Source organism: Malaclemys terrapin, chromosome 12 (assembly GCF_027887155.1).
Source record: "Malaclemys terrapin pileata isolate rMalTer1 chromosome 12, rMalTer1.hap1, whole genome shotgun sequence".
Lineage (NCBI taxonomy): Eukaryota > Metazoa > Chordata > Testudines > Emydidae > Malaclemys > Malaclemys terrapin.
The window spans coordinates 45,934,485-45,950,675 of record NC_071516.1 but is presented as its reverse complement, the minus strand read 5'-3'; the positions used below and the strand labels follow the sequence as shown (position 1 = coordinate 45,950,675).

At 58.9% G+C, this 16,191-nt stretch overlaps 1 long non-coding RNA gene across 1 annotated transcript; it reads right to left on the bottom strand.

The window, feature by feature from the left end:
- Positions 1–8,620: 8,620 nt before the first annotated feature.
- Positions 8,621–14,937, bottom strand: LOC128845854 (uncharacterized). Its single transcript, XR_008446743.1, has 3 exons — positions 14,868–14,937; positions 14,693–14,731; positions 8,621–8,719 (listed from the first exon to the last, which is right to left on the bottom strand). It is a non-coding gene; the product is annotated as an uncharacterized LOC128845854 (long non-coding RNA).
- Between the last annotated feature and the right edge of the window lie 1,254 nt (positions 14,938–16,191).

The window sequence follows — 16,191 nt, the reverse complement described above, 5'->3', positions numbered from 1 at the left end:
TGAGGGAAACAGGCTCGCCGGAGAGGTACCGGGAGTGGTCTGGGCTCAGGGATAGGGATGGGGCTGCAGTGGGGTCAGGAAAACAGGGGTCAGCATTAGATACAGAAGAATGTCACACACGGGTAGTAGGAACGTGCCTCAGAGCCCTGGGTGTCCCCGGGGAGCGTCACACATGTTCTCTGCTGAGTAAGTCGTGCTGATCACTGAAGAGTCCTGGCTGAGGACTAATTTTGGGATCTGCTCTGCTCTGTGATTGAGGACCCTGTATCCCGTCGCCCTCTCACTTCTGGGAGCCGAGCACTTGAGGGAGACTGACTCCCCTTGGACAGAGATGGGGTGCAGGGAGCCAAGAGACAGCGTGGGGGTGGTGGAGGGTCTGGAATGGAGATCGAGGGGGGAACCTCCACAAAGTGAGGAGGATGGGGAGATAAATGAACAAAGTTCCTAACATACACAAATCAACCTGATCTCCCTGCCCAGTGCCGCCTCCCCCAGGCTGGTGGAGAGGGGCTGGTTCATCCCAGCTGGGATCACCCGGTCAGACAGGCGCCAGTACACACACGTGCATGACCCAGAGCCCCCCTGACCCTGTGACATTCAGGGTTTGAGGGAAGCTACCCCCAGATGAGCCCCCAGGTGAGATGCTCCATGGCCCCAACACGTCGAATTGGATCCTGCATCTTTGTGACCCCAGTGGCAGCCCAGCCTGTGAGGGGAACAGGCTCTCCGGGGAGGTACACAGGGAGACCAGGGCTCAGGGAGAGGAATGGAGTTGCAGGGGGGGTTGGAAAAAGAAGGATCAGGATTAGTTACTGAAGAGTGTCACACCTGGCCGGGATCTCTGGAAGGCCTGGGAGGTGAGGGCAAATGTTACCAGGTTACATTCATCTCAGCAATTAGAGAGCGCTGGAGACTTATCTGGTCCCTGTCTCAGGTGTGAGCATCACCCAGTCATGCCACTGGGACTGAGGACCTCTTTGCAGATCAGATCCCTGCTTTCAGAGAAGAATTTGGATCTTATGGTGCTTTCACCCCTGGGGCCCTAGCACCTCAGGGTGCACCTTTGTCTCCCATAGACATGGGCAGTAGGGGATCCTGGTGTATTGGTGATGGCAGGGGGACGGGGTGACAAGAGAAACTGATCCATCTCCTGGTGATAATCATGAAAGAAGCAGCAGGGCTGGGTCCTCTGTGAGTCAGGAGAACAGGGCTGCGAGCTCTCCACAGCAGTGCCCAGGGCTGTGAGCTTGCCCCACAGCAGTGCTCTCTTAGTGCCAAACATTAGTGATCAGCTGGGACCCTCTCTCCCCACGGCGTGTCGGACACCAGGGCCTGACACTGACCAGAGAGGGGGGAGATTTGGGGTTTGTTTCAATAACCATCTTCAAGTTTTCAAATATTACGTCTGCCTGGGATCCTCCAAAATTTAAAATAGCACCAATGCCCCCCCCCAAACCCACCACAGGATCCAGAGAGCCAGGGAGTGACACTGACCCGGTGGGTGCCCTGTCACGAGCTGAGTGACTGGGCTGTGATTCACCCTGTGAATGGAGGAGAGATATCCTGCCAGAGGGCCAGGAAACAGCAGGAGACAGGGGGGTCTCACCTCTCAGTGCTATGGAGATGGGTTGGCTCGTCTTCGATGCAATTTCTCGCCCAGACACTGTCTTCCAGGATTTACAGCTGTACTCTCCAGCTCGCAATCCAGACACCCCCGACAGTCGAATCAACTCAGAGTAACTGTACCGGGGTGAGCGGAATTCCTTGGAGTGGATTTTTTGGCCGTTCCTGAAGAACCGGACCCCGGACACGGTGGACACCCCAGCTGAGCACGTCAGGGTCACAGCTTCTCCAGTTACGTAGACAGGCTGCTGCGGGGACACGGTGAGCTGGGGAGCCGGGTCAGGGTCTGGAAAAGACAAGGGGGTCGGTGAGGTGACGGTTCCTACTTGGGCGGCTGGTGACACAGACGCAGAGGAAGGGCCAAGAAAAGAGGAGACGCGGGAAAGATCCTGGCCACACACCCCAGCCAGCCCCAGCTCAGTGCCCAGTAATTTCATCACTACCAGTCCATGCAAACACTGAGCAGCAGAGATCTCACTGCCCGGGAAAGCACACGGGATCAGCGTCCCCTCCTTGGTACCTGAGGGGGGCAGCTCCTGCCCAGGGCCAGCTCAGCCTGCAGTGGCTGAGGCCGGGGGTGGCAGGGAGCTGCCCCCAGCAGGCACAGACCAGGGATCCCTGTCCTAAGGGCAGGTGGTAGCGACGTGTCTAACAGCCCCGGGCACTCCCTGGGGAGCATCACACAAGCTAACTGGGATCTGGCCCCATTGACTCCAAAGGAGTCAGGGTCATTTACATTGATCTGGCTCTACCCATAGACTCCTTTGGAGATTTTGCTCATTCTCACCTGCTGGGATCTCGCTCAATCCTAGCGAAGACTCTGAAACCAGCCCCTGGTCCCACTGGCCCCTTGGGCTGTTTTTTTAACCAATGTTTCTTCTGCGTCAGAGGGAGCGTTTGCACAGACGGGGAGTGACGGGCCCGGGGAGCTTTTCCAGTCCCCCAAACCCTGACCCTGTGCGATGGGTATTTACCCTGCACTGGCACTAAGAGGGGTAACAGGAGCTGGAGAACTTGTTACATCAGAATCCTGCAAGTTGGTGATCCCCAGAGTAGCCCAGCCTGTGAGGGGAACCGGCTCTCCAGGGAGGTACCCAGGGAGATCACGGCTCAGGGAGAGGCACCGGGCTACAAAGGGGTCTGGAAAACAGGGGTCAGTGTTAGATACAGAAAGTCTCACCCGGCAGAGATCTCTGGAAGGACCTGGGAGGTGAGGGGCAGATGTTATCCGTTGAGCCATGCAAACGCTGAACAGCAGAGATCTCACTGCCAGGGAACCCCAGTGGGACCAGCGTCCCCTCCTTGGTACCTGAGGGGGCAGCTCCTGCCCAGGGCCAGCTCAGCCTGCAGGGGCTAGGAGGGGAGGGCTCGTGTGGCTGAGACCAGGCAGTCAGGGAGCTGCCCCCAGCAAGCACAGACCAGGCTTCCTCACGCTAAGGGCAGGTGGTAGGAACATGCCTCAGAGCCCTGGATGTCCCCGGGGAGCGTCACACATGTTTTCTGCTGAGTAAGTCGTGCTGATCACTGAGGTGCCCTGGCTGAAGACTCATTTGGTGATCTGTTCTGTGATTGAGGACCCTGTATCCCGTCGCCCTCTCACTCCTGGGAGACAGGCACTTGAGGGTGACTGACTCCCCTCGGATAGAGATGGGGTGCAGGGAGCCAAGAGAGAGCGTGGGGGTGGCGGAGGGTCTGGAATGGAGATCGAGGGGGGAACCTCCACAAAGTGAGGAGGACGGGGAGCTAAATGAACAAAGTCCCTAACACACACAAACCAGCCTGATCTCCCTGCCCAATGCCGCCTCCCCCAGGCTGGTGGAGAGGGGCTGGCTCTTCCCAGCTGGGATCTCCCGGTCGGACAGGCATATCCAGTACACGCAGGAGCATGACCCAGAGCCCCCCTGGCCCTGTGACATTTGGGGTTTGAGGGAAGCTGCTCCCAGATGGAGCTGAGATGCTCCATGGCCCCACCACGTCGAATTGGAATCCTGCAGCTTTGTGACTACAAGGGCAGCCCAGCCTGTGAGGGGAACAGGCTCTCCGGGGAGGTACCCAGGGAGACCTGGTCTCAGGGAGAGGAACAAAGTTGCAGGGGGGTTTGGAAAAAGAGGGATCAGGGTTATTTACAGAAGAAAGTCACACCCGGCCAGGATCTCTAGAAGGCGTGGGAGGCGAGGGGCAGATGTTACCAGGTTACATTCATCTCAGCAATTAGAGAGGGCTGGAGACTTCTCTGTGGGAAACTCCCTGCACCCCTGTACCACACTGAACCCCAATGCAGCACTGTGCTCACATCTTACCCAGAGAGAGGTAGGGCCTCCCGGTCTGGGATCTGCTGGCTGGAATAGGTTTCCCAGTGCACAGCAGGGCTAAGGGACGGCTGGTCCCTGTCTCGGGTGTGAGCATAAGCCAGGCACTCCACTGGGACTGGCGACCTTTTGCAGATCAGATCTTATGGTGCTTTCACCCCCGGGGCGCGAGCACCTCAGGGTGCACCTTTGTCTCCCATACACATGGGCAGTAGGGGATCCTGGTGTATTGGTGATGGCAGGGGGACGGGGTGACAAGAGAAACTGATCCATCTCCTGGTGATAACCATGAAAGAAGCAGCAGGGCTGGGTCCTCTGTGAGTCAGGAGAACAGGGCTGTGAGCTCTCCACAGCAGTGCCCAGGGCTGTGAGCTTGCCCCACAACAGTGCCCTCTTAGTGCCAAACATTAGTGATCAGCTGGGACCCTCTCCCCCCACGGCGTGTCGGACACCAGGGCCTGACACTGACCAGAGAGGGGGGAGATTTGGGGTTTGTTTCAATAACCATCTCCAAGTTTTCAAATGTTACTTCTGCCTGGGATCCCCCAAAACTTAAAATAGCACCAATGGCCCCCCAAACCCACCACAGGATCCAGAGAGCCAGGGAGTGACATTGACCCGATGGGTGCCCTTTCACGAGCTGAGTGACTGGGCTGATTCACCCCGTGAATGGAGGAGAGAGACCCCGCCAGAGGGCCAGGAAACAGCAGAAGACGGGGGGGGGACTCACCTCTCACTGCTATGGAGATGGGTTGGCTCGTCTCCGATGCAATTTCTCGCCCAGACACTGTCTTCCAGGATGCACAGCTGTACTCTCCAGCTTGCAATCCAGACACCCCCGACAGTGGAATCGACTCAGAGTAACTGTACGGCGGTGAGGGGAGTTCCTTGGAGTGGATTTTTTGGCCGTTCCTGAAGAACCGGACCCCGGACACGGTGGACACCCCAGCTGAGCACGTCAGGGTCACAGCTTCTCCAGTTACGTAGACAGGCTCCTGCGGGGACACGGTGAGCTGGGGAGCCGGGAGGGGGTCTGGAAAAGACAAGGGGGTCGGGGAGGAGACAGTTCCTACTTGGGCGGCTGGTGACACAGAAGCAGAGGAAGGGCCAACGAAGAGCAGAGGAGGGAGGGATCCTGGACACAGACCCCAGCCAGCCCCAGCTCAGTGCCCAGTAACCACGTCCCCATCGGGCAATGCAAACACGGAGCAGCAGAGATCTCACTGACGGGGAAGCCAGCGGTACCAGCGTCCCCTCCTTGGTACCTGAGGGGGCAGCTCCTGCCCAGGGCCAGCTCAGCCTGCAGGGGCGGGGAGGGGAGGGCTTGTGTGGCTGAGGCTGGGGGTGTCGGGGAGCTGCCCCCAGCAGGCACAGACCAGGGTTCCCTGCACTAAGGACAGGTGGTAGGAAGGTGCCTCAGAGCCCCGGGCACCCCCTGGGGAGCATCACACACGCCAGCTGGGATCTGGCCCCATTGACTCCAAAGGAGCCAGGGTCATTTACATTGATCTGGCTCTACCCATAGACTCCTTTGGAGATTTTGCTGATTCTCACCAGCCAGGATCTCGCTCATTGCTGGCGAAGACTCTGATACCAGCCCTGGTTCCACTGGGCCCTTGGGGTGTGTTTTAAACCAATGTTTCTTCTGTGTCACAGGGAGGATTTGCACAGATGGGGAGTGAGGGGGATGGGGAGGGTTTCCAATCCCCAAACCCTGACCCTGTGTGATGGGTATTGACCCCGCTCTGGCACTACGAGGTTTAACAGGCACTGGAGAGCTTGTCCCATGAGAATCCTGCCGGTTGGTGACCCCCAGGGCTGAAAGTGAGCCGGTACGGGCCGGTACAGTGTACCGGTAAGAAGTCGGTACTGGTCCATAGCAGCCCACATTAAAGCGCTGCCGTGAGTGCTTTAACGTCCCTGCCCCTTTTGTGCCCCCCAACGGCGGCCCTGCCGGTAGGGTCCGTACTGGCCGGGTGACCGACGGGGAAGGGGAGTGACATTACAGCACTGCCGCTGCATCACTTTAAGGACCCTCAAAGTGCTGCTGTGGTGCCGCTTTAACGTTGCTGCCAATGCGGGGGGGGGAGTAAAAGGAGTATCTGCCCTGGGGCCGGCGATTTAAAAGGGCCTGGGGCTCTGGCCGACGCTGACACTACCGCAGCAGCAGCTGAAGCCCTGGGCCCTTTAAATTGCCACTGGAGCCCTGGGCAGTGCGGATGGGTTGGCTGGGGGACGCTGACCCCCCCCAGCTCTGCCCCTTCTGCCCGAGGCCCTGCCCCTTCTTTGCACTTACTTAGGGTTACCATATTCTGTGCCTCCAAATGGAGGACACTCCACGGCCCCCGGCCCCGCCCCCAGCCCCGCCCCCTCCCAAAAGTCTCCGCCCCCTCCCCTGCTTCCCGCGAACATTTGATTCGCGGGAAGCCTGAAGCAGGTAAGGGGGGTGTGGGGGGGAGGAGGAGGCGCGGCCCAGGCTGGCCCCCCGGCGGCTCCAGCCTGGGTCGGCTCGGGCCCTGGGGTGCCGGCCCCGGCCGACCACCCCCGGCCTGCCCAGCACTGCCGGCCCCCGGCAGCCCGGCGCACCCCCGGGCTCCCCGCGGGCCCGGCTCCCCGCGGGCCTGGCTGACCTGCTCCCCGCCGGCCCGGCTCCCCGCGGGCCCGGCTGACCTGCTCCCCGCCGGCCCGGCTGACCTGCTCCCCGCCGGCCCGGCTCCCCGCGGGCCCGGCTGACCTGCTCCCCGCGGGCCCGGCTGACCTGCTCCCCGCCGGCCCGGCTGACCTGCTCCCCGCCGGCCCGGCTCCCCGCGGGCCCGGCTGACCGGCTCCCCGCGGGCCCGGCTCCCCGGCTCCCCGCCGGCCCGGCTCCCCGCGGGCTCGGCTGACCTGCTCCCCGCCGGCCCGGCTCCCCGCGGGCCCGGCTGACCTGCTCCCCGCCGGCCCGGCTCCCCGCGGGCCCGGCTGACCTGCTCCCCGCCGGCCCGGCTCCCCGCGGGCCCGGCTGACCTGCTCCCCGCCGGCCCGGCTCCCCGCGGGCCCGGCTGACCTGCTCCCCGCCGGCCCGGCTCCCCGCGGGCCCGGCTCCCCGGCTCCCCGCCGGCCCGGCTCCCCGCGGGCCCGGCTGACCGGCTCCCCGCGGGCCCGGCTGACCGGCTCCCCGCCGGCCCGGCTCCCCGCGGGCCCGGCTGACCGGCTCCCCGCTGGCCCGGCTGACCGGCTCCCAGCCCGGACCCCGGCCCGGCACTGCGCCCCCGGCTCCCCGTCCGGCCCCGCGCCCAGCACTGCGCCCCTAGTTCCCGGCCCGGCACCATGCCCCCGGCCCCGCACCGGCCCCGCACCGCCGGCCCTGGCCGAGCACCACCCAGCCCTCCCGATTTTCCCGGACATGCCCGGCTTTTGGGGATTTCCCCCCGGACGGGGATTTGAGCCCCCAAAAGCCGGACATGTCCGGGAAAATCCGGACGTATGGTAACCCTACACTTACTTTCACCCCTGATGAACCCCGGGGCAGTGAAGTGTGTGAATGTCACAGACTCTCTGGGGAGGTACATGGGGTGCTCAGGGCTCAGGGAGAGAGGTGGGTTCACGGAGGGGGTGGGGGTCTGGAAACAGGGGTCAGTGTTACATACAGAAGAAGGGTCACACCCGGCTGGGATCTCTGGAAGGATCTGGGAGGTGAGGGGCAGATGGTACCAGGTTACATTCATCTCAGAAATTACAAGGGGATGGAGACTTCTCCGTGGGAAACTCCCTGTACCTCACTGAGGCCCAGCCCTGCACTGTGCCCACATATTACCAAGCAGGAGGCAGGGCCTCTCTGTGTGTAGGAGTCACTGGCTGGACTGGATTGCCCAGTGCACACCAGGAGTATGGGAGGTCTCTGTCTGAGCTGTGAGCTTCAGCCGATAACGCCACAGGTCTCAGGGACCTCTTCAGAAATCTTCCATAGAAAAATTTGCATCCGTTGGTGCCTTCACCCATGGGTGCAGAGTAACTTAGGGTAGCACCTTTCCCTCTCATACACATATGCAATAGGGGAACCTGGTGTATTGTTACCCGCAGGGGAACTGGGTAAGACGCCATAAACTTATCCATGTCCTGATGAGAATCATGAATGAAGCTGCAGGGCAGAGGACTTAGTATTGGGTCCCGTCAGCAGGGATCAGGGCTGTGAGCTTCCCTCCAGCAGTGCCATTATAAGCCAAACTTTAGTGTCTGACAGCAGGGTCTGACACGGGGCACAGACAGGGGAGATTTGGTGTTCATTGCATTAAACGTCCCCAAGTTCTCAAATGTTATTGCGGGCTGGCGCCCCCGAACCTCAAAGTAGCACCGACCCCCCGTTCAAAAAACCATCGTAGGGGCCAGAAATTCCAGTGGGTGGCTCTGTGCAGAGCTGAGTAACCAGGCTGTGTCTCACCCCATCCATAGAGAAGAGATACCTGCCACTGGGCCAGCAAACATCGGGAGACAGGGGCTCTCACCTGTTACTGCTATGGAGATGGGTCGGCTCCTCGCCGATGGGGTCTCTTCCCCAGACTCTGTCTCCCAGTAATCACAGGTGTACGCTCCGGCTCGCAGTCCAGACACCCCCGACAGCGGAATCGAGCTGGTGTAACTGTACCGAGGTGAGGGGAGATCCTTGGAGTGGATTTTCTGACCGTCTCTGAAGAACCGGACCCCGGACACGGTGGACACCTCAGCTGAGCACGTCAGGGTCACAGTTTCTCCAGTTACATAGACAGGCGGCTGCGGGGACACGGTGAGCTGGGGAGCCGGGGCGGGGTCTGGAACAGACAAGGGGGTCGGGGAAGAGATGGTTCCTACTTGTGCGGCTGGTGACACAGAAGCAGAGGAAGGGCCAGTGAAGAGCAGAAGAGGGCGGGATCCTGGCCACAGGCCCCAGCCAGCCCCAGCCCAGTGCCCAGGAATCAGGTCCCCTCCGGGGCAGGTAAATATAAGGGGACGGTTGCCCCCTTACTAACAGTCAATGGGGGATGTTTTGGTTGGCTGCTCCCAGCACTAAAAGGGGAAGAGTCAATGGAAATCAGGAGCCTGAGACTGACAGTCCCCAGGGGCAATGGGGAGAGGCCAATGCTCCAGGTCAGCCTGATTGACAGGACGGGCAGCTAATCAGAGAGTAAGGAGGCCAGGGGGGTCCCGCCCTGTGAGCTGGAATTGCCTGGGTCAGACAGAGGGGGGCCGAGCTAAGGAGAGAGCAGGGGCCCAAGCTGAGCTGGGAGCAGAGCTGGGCCAGCCGGAGGGGCCAGACAAGTGCCCAGGGAGCAGGTCAGAGCTGGGAGCAGAGTCACAGAAGCAGCCCCCAGAGCAGAGCTGCAGCCACCGCAGCCAGAGGGGCCAGAGACGCCGCCCAGGGAGACAGAGCAGCAGCAGCCGAGCTGGGGCAGGTGGTGGGGCTGGAGCTGGGGCAGGTGGTGGGGCTGGAGCTGAGGCAGGAGCCGGAGCTGGGGCTGGCGCAGTCCGGAGCCGGGTGCGGTGAGCAGCTGGGGAGAGCGGGGGTGGGGGACCCTGGGCAGTGGCCCCAGCACAGGGAGACGCCCCCAGCCAAGAGGCTCTGCAGGCCAGACTGGGAGGGGGATCGTAACCCCGACGGGGCGGGGGCGACGCTGGGAAGAAGGGTCCTGCCACCTAGAGCCTGAGAGCGTGTGGCCACCACCAGAGCAAGTGTCCGACCCGCAGCGTCCCTGCAGCACGGCCAGGGCTGGAGAAGGAGACCTGGGACGTGTGGGGAACAGACTGAACTTCCCGGGCATTGCAGAGACACTGGTTGTGCTGTCCCCGTGCCACAGAGCAGGGTGATGTGTTTTCCTTTCACCTTTCCCATTTCCCCCTTGTTTGTCTATATTGGTTGCTGTTTAATAAATTGTACATTTGCTTTGAACTGTGTGGCTGGGTATCACTGCATGTATATCAGTAGGCCAGGGAAGCGCCCAGTGCAGAGAGAGCACCCGGAGTGGGGACACCCCAGCCCCGCCCTAAGTGCCCACGACAAGGTTGGGGGTTGAGCCCCCAGGAATCCTGGGCCCAGCCTCATCGGGGTTACGAGGACTCTGCCACACAGGAGAGTGGAAGGGGAGCCTTGAGGTCAGGCAGCCTCTGGGGAAAGGGAGTGGGAGCGAGGACTCAGTTCCTTCCACTAGCCCATTTCACCAGGATAGTGTATAAACCAGGGAAGTTCCCCACAATAGTGGGACCATCCCCCACTAACATAATCCCTGAGCAGCAGAGATCTCACTGCCGGGGAACCCAGTGGGGCCAGCGTCCCCTCCTTGGTACCTGAGGGGGCAGCTCCTGCCCAGGGCCAGCTCAGCCTGCAGGGGCTGGGAGAGGGGGGCTTGTGCGGCTGAGGCTGGGGGTGTCGGGGAGCTGCCCCCAGCAGGCACAGAACAGGCTTCCTCACGCTAAGGGCAGGTGGTAGCGACGTGCCTCACAGCCCTGGGTACCGCCAGGGACCATCACACACACCAGCTGGGGTCTGTGCCACTGACTGAATGGAGCTACGGCCGATTGACACCAGCTGAGGATGTGGCCCCCTTGACTATAATGGAGCGACAGCGTTTTTCCATTGGGCTGGCTGTACATATAGGCTCCTTTGGAGGTGTTGCTGAGTCTCACCAGCTGGGATCTCGCTCATTCACAGCAAAGACTCTGATACCAGCCCCCTGGTCCAAATGGGCCCTTGGTGTGTTTTAAACTAATGTCTGGAGGTTCTGCGGTGGCTCAGGGAGCCTTTGCACAGACAGGGGCTGACGGGACGGGGGAGGGTTTCCAATCCCCAAACCCTGACCCCGTGTGTTGGGTTTTGACCCCGCACTGGCACAAAAAGGGGTAACAGGAGCTGCAGAGCTCGTCACATTGGAATCCTGCAAGTTAGTAACCCCAGGGTCAACCCCGTGTGTGAGAAGAACAGGTTCTCCGGAGAGGTACCCAGGGAGATCAGGGCTCAGGGAGAGGGTTGGGGCCGCAGAGAGGCCTGGAAAAGAGGGGTCAATGTTAGAAACAGGAGAAGAGTCACACCCAGCAGGGATCTCTGGAAGGACCAGGGACTTTAGGGTGAAATTCATCTCAGAAATTACAGGGGTATTGAGATTTCTCTGTGGGAAACACCCTGCACCCCTGTACCTCACTGAACCCCAAGCCTGCACTGTGCCCACATGTTACCCAGCAGGAGACAGAGCCTCTCTGTGTGGGATTCACTGGCTTTACTGGGTTGTCTAGTGCACAGCAGGGGTAAGGGACGGGTAATCTCTGTCTCAGCTGTGAGCATCAGCCGGTCACTCCACTGGGACCAGGGAGCCCTTCACAGACCAAATCCTGACCTGATAGAGGAACTTTGTGTCCTATTGTTTTTTTGCTGCCAGGCGCTGAGCACCTCAGCGGAGCACCTTCCCCTGCGATACACATGGCAGTAGGGGATCCTGGCACATTGGCGCCAGCAGGGGGATGTTGTAACATGATAGAAACCAATCCCTCTCTCGAGAGAAACCATGACCAAGGAATCCAGGCAGCTGCAGGGCTGAAGATTTACAGTGGGTGGCCCTGACAGTGCCCAGCCGTGTCCCTAGCACTGTGAGCCTCCCCACAGCAGTGCCCACCTTACCCAGCATTGTAAGCTTCCCTGTAGCAGTGCCCATTTTTTGTTGATCAGGTGGGACACCTCTGCCCACCACAGAATGTCTGAGATGAGGGGAGTGGCCCTGACCAGAGACGGGGTGAAGCTGAAGTGTTGGGATGTGTGACCATATGGGGTTTTTCCATAATATTTCCTATGATTTCTGTGCATGCCTCAGTTTCCCCTATGTGGTGCATGGCTAACTAGGTAGAGGGAAAACGTTGTTTAGTCTTTGCAGAGACGCAGAGATCTGGGTGTGAGTAATGCCTAGCGGCTTGGGTCTTGGGTCCCCATTCCCATGGAGAGCTCAAGAAGACAATGATCACTCCAAGTGCCTGGACATTTGTTGCCTTGCAACTAATGACCATGGATGGCCCACCCTCTGCAGGAAGGCAACCAGCATTGACCAACTAGAGAACAAAACTCCAGCCAGGCTTCTGCATTAGTGCTGAGGACTGCACTGGGACACTGCTCCCCTGTTTGATAGAAGAATCCGTATCCCGAAAACTGCTCATGCCGAGGAACCAAGCACCTGAGGGTAGCTCGCTCCTCTGGGAGATGCACTGTGTACCCATGGTCCGGAGAGACCATGGAGGCCAGTGGGTGAGCTGGAACAGAGGCAGAGGGGTCAGTGGAGAGGGAGAGGCCACAACGGAATGAGGAGATTGGAGAAGGGGGGAAGAGATGAGTCCTGAACAGACATGATCACAAACCAGGCTCATCTGACTGCACGGCACCCACCCCCCACGCTGAGAAATACACCACGGCAAATAAACCACGGCCCCCTCTCTCTCTCTCGGGGATCTTTCCATAGATCCCAAGACCAGAATGGACCATTGTGATCATGGAGTCTGACCCCCTGTGTCACTCAAGCCCTAGGACTTCCCTGAATTGATTCCTATGTGACCTAGAGCAGATCTCTGAGAAAAACATTTAGGGCATGGCTATACTTGCAGATGTAGAGCGCTGAGAGTTAAACCAGCCTTCAGAAACCACAGCAGGGAAAACACCGACGTGTGTTTATACTATCAGCTGCAAGCGCACTGGTGTGGCCACATTAGCAGCTCTTGCAACGGCCACAGAGAGCCGTGCATTGCGGTAGCTATCCCAGCGGGCAAGTGGCTGCAACGTGCTTCTCAAATACTGGGGGGGGGGGGGGGGGTGGAGTGTGACAGGCAGTGTGTTGTGTGTATGTGGGGGGAGAGGCAGTGTGTTTTGGGGGGCTGAGAGTGTGTCAGCATGCTGTCTTGTAAGTTCAGACAGCAGCAGACCCCCTCCTCCCCCTAATACACACTCACAACAAGAGCATTCCACACTAACGGTTGCTTTGTCGTGGAGCAGGTAAGCATGTGGGCTGTCAGAAACAGAGCTTTCAAAACAATGGGAAAAGTGGCCACTTGACTTGAGGGGATTATGGGACGTTTCTGGAGGCCAATCACAGCGCAGTAATGCAACACCTCGTTCACACTGACACATGGGCATTTCAGTCAGGGCGCAGAAAGCTTTATGCTTCTCGTAGAGGTGGATTACCAGGAGCTCTCCAGCTGCAGAGTCCAGGCCCTCTATGTGCCTTGCCAGTGTGGACACATCGGGAGTTAGGGCACCCAGGGCTGCTTTAATGCGCTCTCACTTTCAAGTGTAGCCAAGCCCGCAGGCTTGATTCAGAAGTTGCCAGCGCTGGAGAATCCACCACGACCCCTGGGGAACTGTCCCAGTGGTGAATTCCCCTCACTGCTAAAATCTGCACCTTATTTCCTGCCTGAATTTGTCTAGCTCCAGCTTCCAGGCACTGGGTCGTGTTAGATCGTTGTCTGTCGATTGCCCAATTTCTGTTCCCATGTGGGAACTGCTAGACTGTGATCAACTCCCTCTTAACCTTCTCTTTGTTACACTAAACACATCCAGCTCCTGGAGTCTCTCACTATCAGATGGACCCACCCTTTGTGCTGCTGGGCAAATTCCAGCTCCCCCCATCTGTGAAACTTAACACCCTCCATCCCACAGCCTGCTCCCCCCATATCCTCCCACTGACCCCAAATCTGCTGCTCCACCATCCTGTGCACAGAGGAGATGACAGGGTGGATGGAACTAGACTGTTGCAAGGAGCAATTCAGGGAAAAGGACAGGAGCCAAGGAGAGAATCTGCCTTTCTCACCAGGGATTAGGGGCATGAGCAGCAGAGCTGGGGTGGGATGGGTCCTTCATGTGCCTGGGGAGCACAGGACCCCCTCTGTGTCCATCCTGGGGGAGCGGGTGGGGGATGATGAGCATAGGAGGGTCCTTAATCCACCTGGGGCACCTGAAGATCCCCCACTTTCCCTCCTGGAGAAAGGGGGTTCAAATGGGGGCATGGTTGTTAATGCAAATATTCACCCCAAGTTCTCTGTCTGGGGGGAGGGGAAGAATAGAGGGAAGAACCCATCAGCCGGCCATGAGACCTGCCGAGCTGTAGCTAGAAGGCTTCAAACAGAAAGAGAAATGAGGAAGCTCAGGCGGATGAGGGGAAGGGAGGGGGGAGTTTTTCTACCCACCGCATTTCCTCTGGGGTCTCTGCAGAACCTGCTGGTAATGTTCTGCTGGGCAGTGCTGAACTGCTTCTGTGCCCCTTGACCCTGAGCCCTGTGTGGGAGCCCAGAGCTGGGGTAGGGAGAGCTCCCACCTCCACACAGCCCCACCCCTATGGACCCCTGCCCGGGGGTGGACTCAGTGTAATGAAGAGGTGGGTGCTCAGTCTCCACAGCCAGTCCAGCCCTCGCTCTCTCCGCTGAGGGTGCCAATGAGGGGCTGACTAGAGCCCATGGGGATGGAGGCATCTTCTTCCCTACAGCCTGTGCTGGGACCCACCACATGGACCCCCACCAAGCAGCCATCAGCTGAGGTCGCTCTCCCACCCCCATGGATGTAGCTCTGAAGTGGAGCTGCGGCTGCTGCAGGTTCCACAGGAGACACCTGTGAATGGGGCAGCCTGACCCACTCAGTGGATGACATGAGGGCACCCGGGGATCCCCTGTTCTTTGGAATGCCAAAAATCACAGTGTGAGAGGAGGGGGATCTGTGCCACCACCCCCATTGTCCAAGACCCCACCCCCACCGCGAGCATCTCAGCAAGGACAGGAGACGTTGTTACCTTGAGGGGACACCGGCCTGGGGAGCATCTGGAGAGAGGCTGGAAGGGAAGAGAAGAGCGGGGGTGAGAGCTCTGGGGAGAGGGTGAAGAGAGTAGAGGGATGGAGGGACGTGGGTGGGAGGATCACCAGGCAGACTGACAGAGGGAGGGATGTGGACCAAGGGAAGTGACTTACCCAGCAGAGGCAGAAGGAGAGTTAGCGCCATGCTGAGCTGGTTGCTCTGGGCTTGGAGCTGGGTTCTTAGCTCAACCACCGGCCCTGTCTGGACGCAGGGAGGGGAATGGGCTCCTCCTCTCTGACGAAGGCAGAGGAAGTCACAGCCTCAGGCGTGGTCACCGCTCAGCTCAGGGACTGGAGAGACACTGGTTCCTTATCAAGTATCGGGGGTAGCCGCGTTAGTCTGTATCTACAAAAACAACAAGGAGTCTGGTGGCACCTTAAAGACTAACAGATTTATTTGGGCATAAGCTTTCGTGGGTAAACACCTCACTTCTTCAGATGCATAGAGTGAAAGTTACAGATGCAGGCATTATATACTGACACATGGAGAGCAGGGAGTTACTTCGCAACTGGAGAACCAGTGTTGACAGGGCCAATTCAATCAGGGTGGATGTAGTCCACTCCCAATAATAGATGAGGAGATGTCAATTCCAGGAGAGGAAAAGCTGCTTCTGTAATGAGCCAGCCACTCCCAGTCCCTATTCAAGCCCAGATTAATGGTGTTAAATTTGCAAATGAATGTTAGTTCTGCTGTTTCTCTTTGAAGTCTGTTTCTGACGTTTTTTGTTCAATGATAGTGACTTTTAACTCTGTAATAGAATGACCAGGGAGATTGAAGTGTTCACTTACTGGCTTTTGTATGTTACCATTCCTGATGTGTGATTTGTGTCCATTTATTCTTTTGCGGAGGGACTGTCTGGTTTGGCCGATGTACATGGCAGAGGGGCATTGCTGGCACATGATGGCATATATAACATTAGTAGATGTGCAGGTGAATGAGCCCTTGATGGTGTGGCTGATATGGTTGGGTCTTCCGATGGTGTCGCCAGAGTAGATATGGGGACAGAGTAGGCAACGAGGTTTGCTACAGGGATTGGTTCCTGGGCTGGTGTTTCTGTGGTGTGGTGTGTAGTTGCTGGTGAGTATTTGCTTCAGGTTAGGGGGTTGTCTGTAAGCGAGGACTGGCCTGCCTCTCAAGGTCTGTGAGAGTGAGGGATCATTTTCCAGGATAGGTTGTAGATCGTGGATAATGCGCTGGAGAGGTTTTAGCTGGGGGCTGTATGTGATGGCCAGTGGTGTTCTGTTATTGTCCTTGTTGGGCCTGTCCTGTAGTAGGTGATTTCTGGGTACCCGTCTTGCTCTGTCAATCTGTTTCCTCACTTCCCCAGGTGGTTCCTTATGCGCAGGGCGTGCGGAGGGGAGCTGGCCTTTTCACATGGCTGACACTGTTGGGGAGGGCTAAAGCAACAGCCCCAGGTAACTGACACCTCCAGGTGTG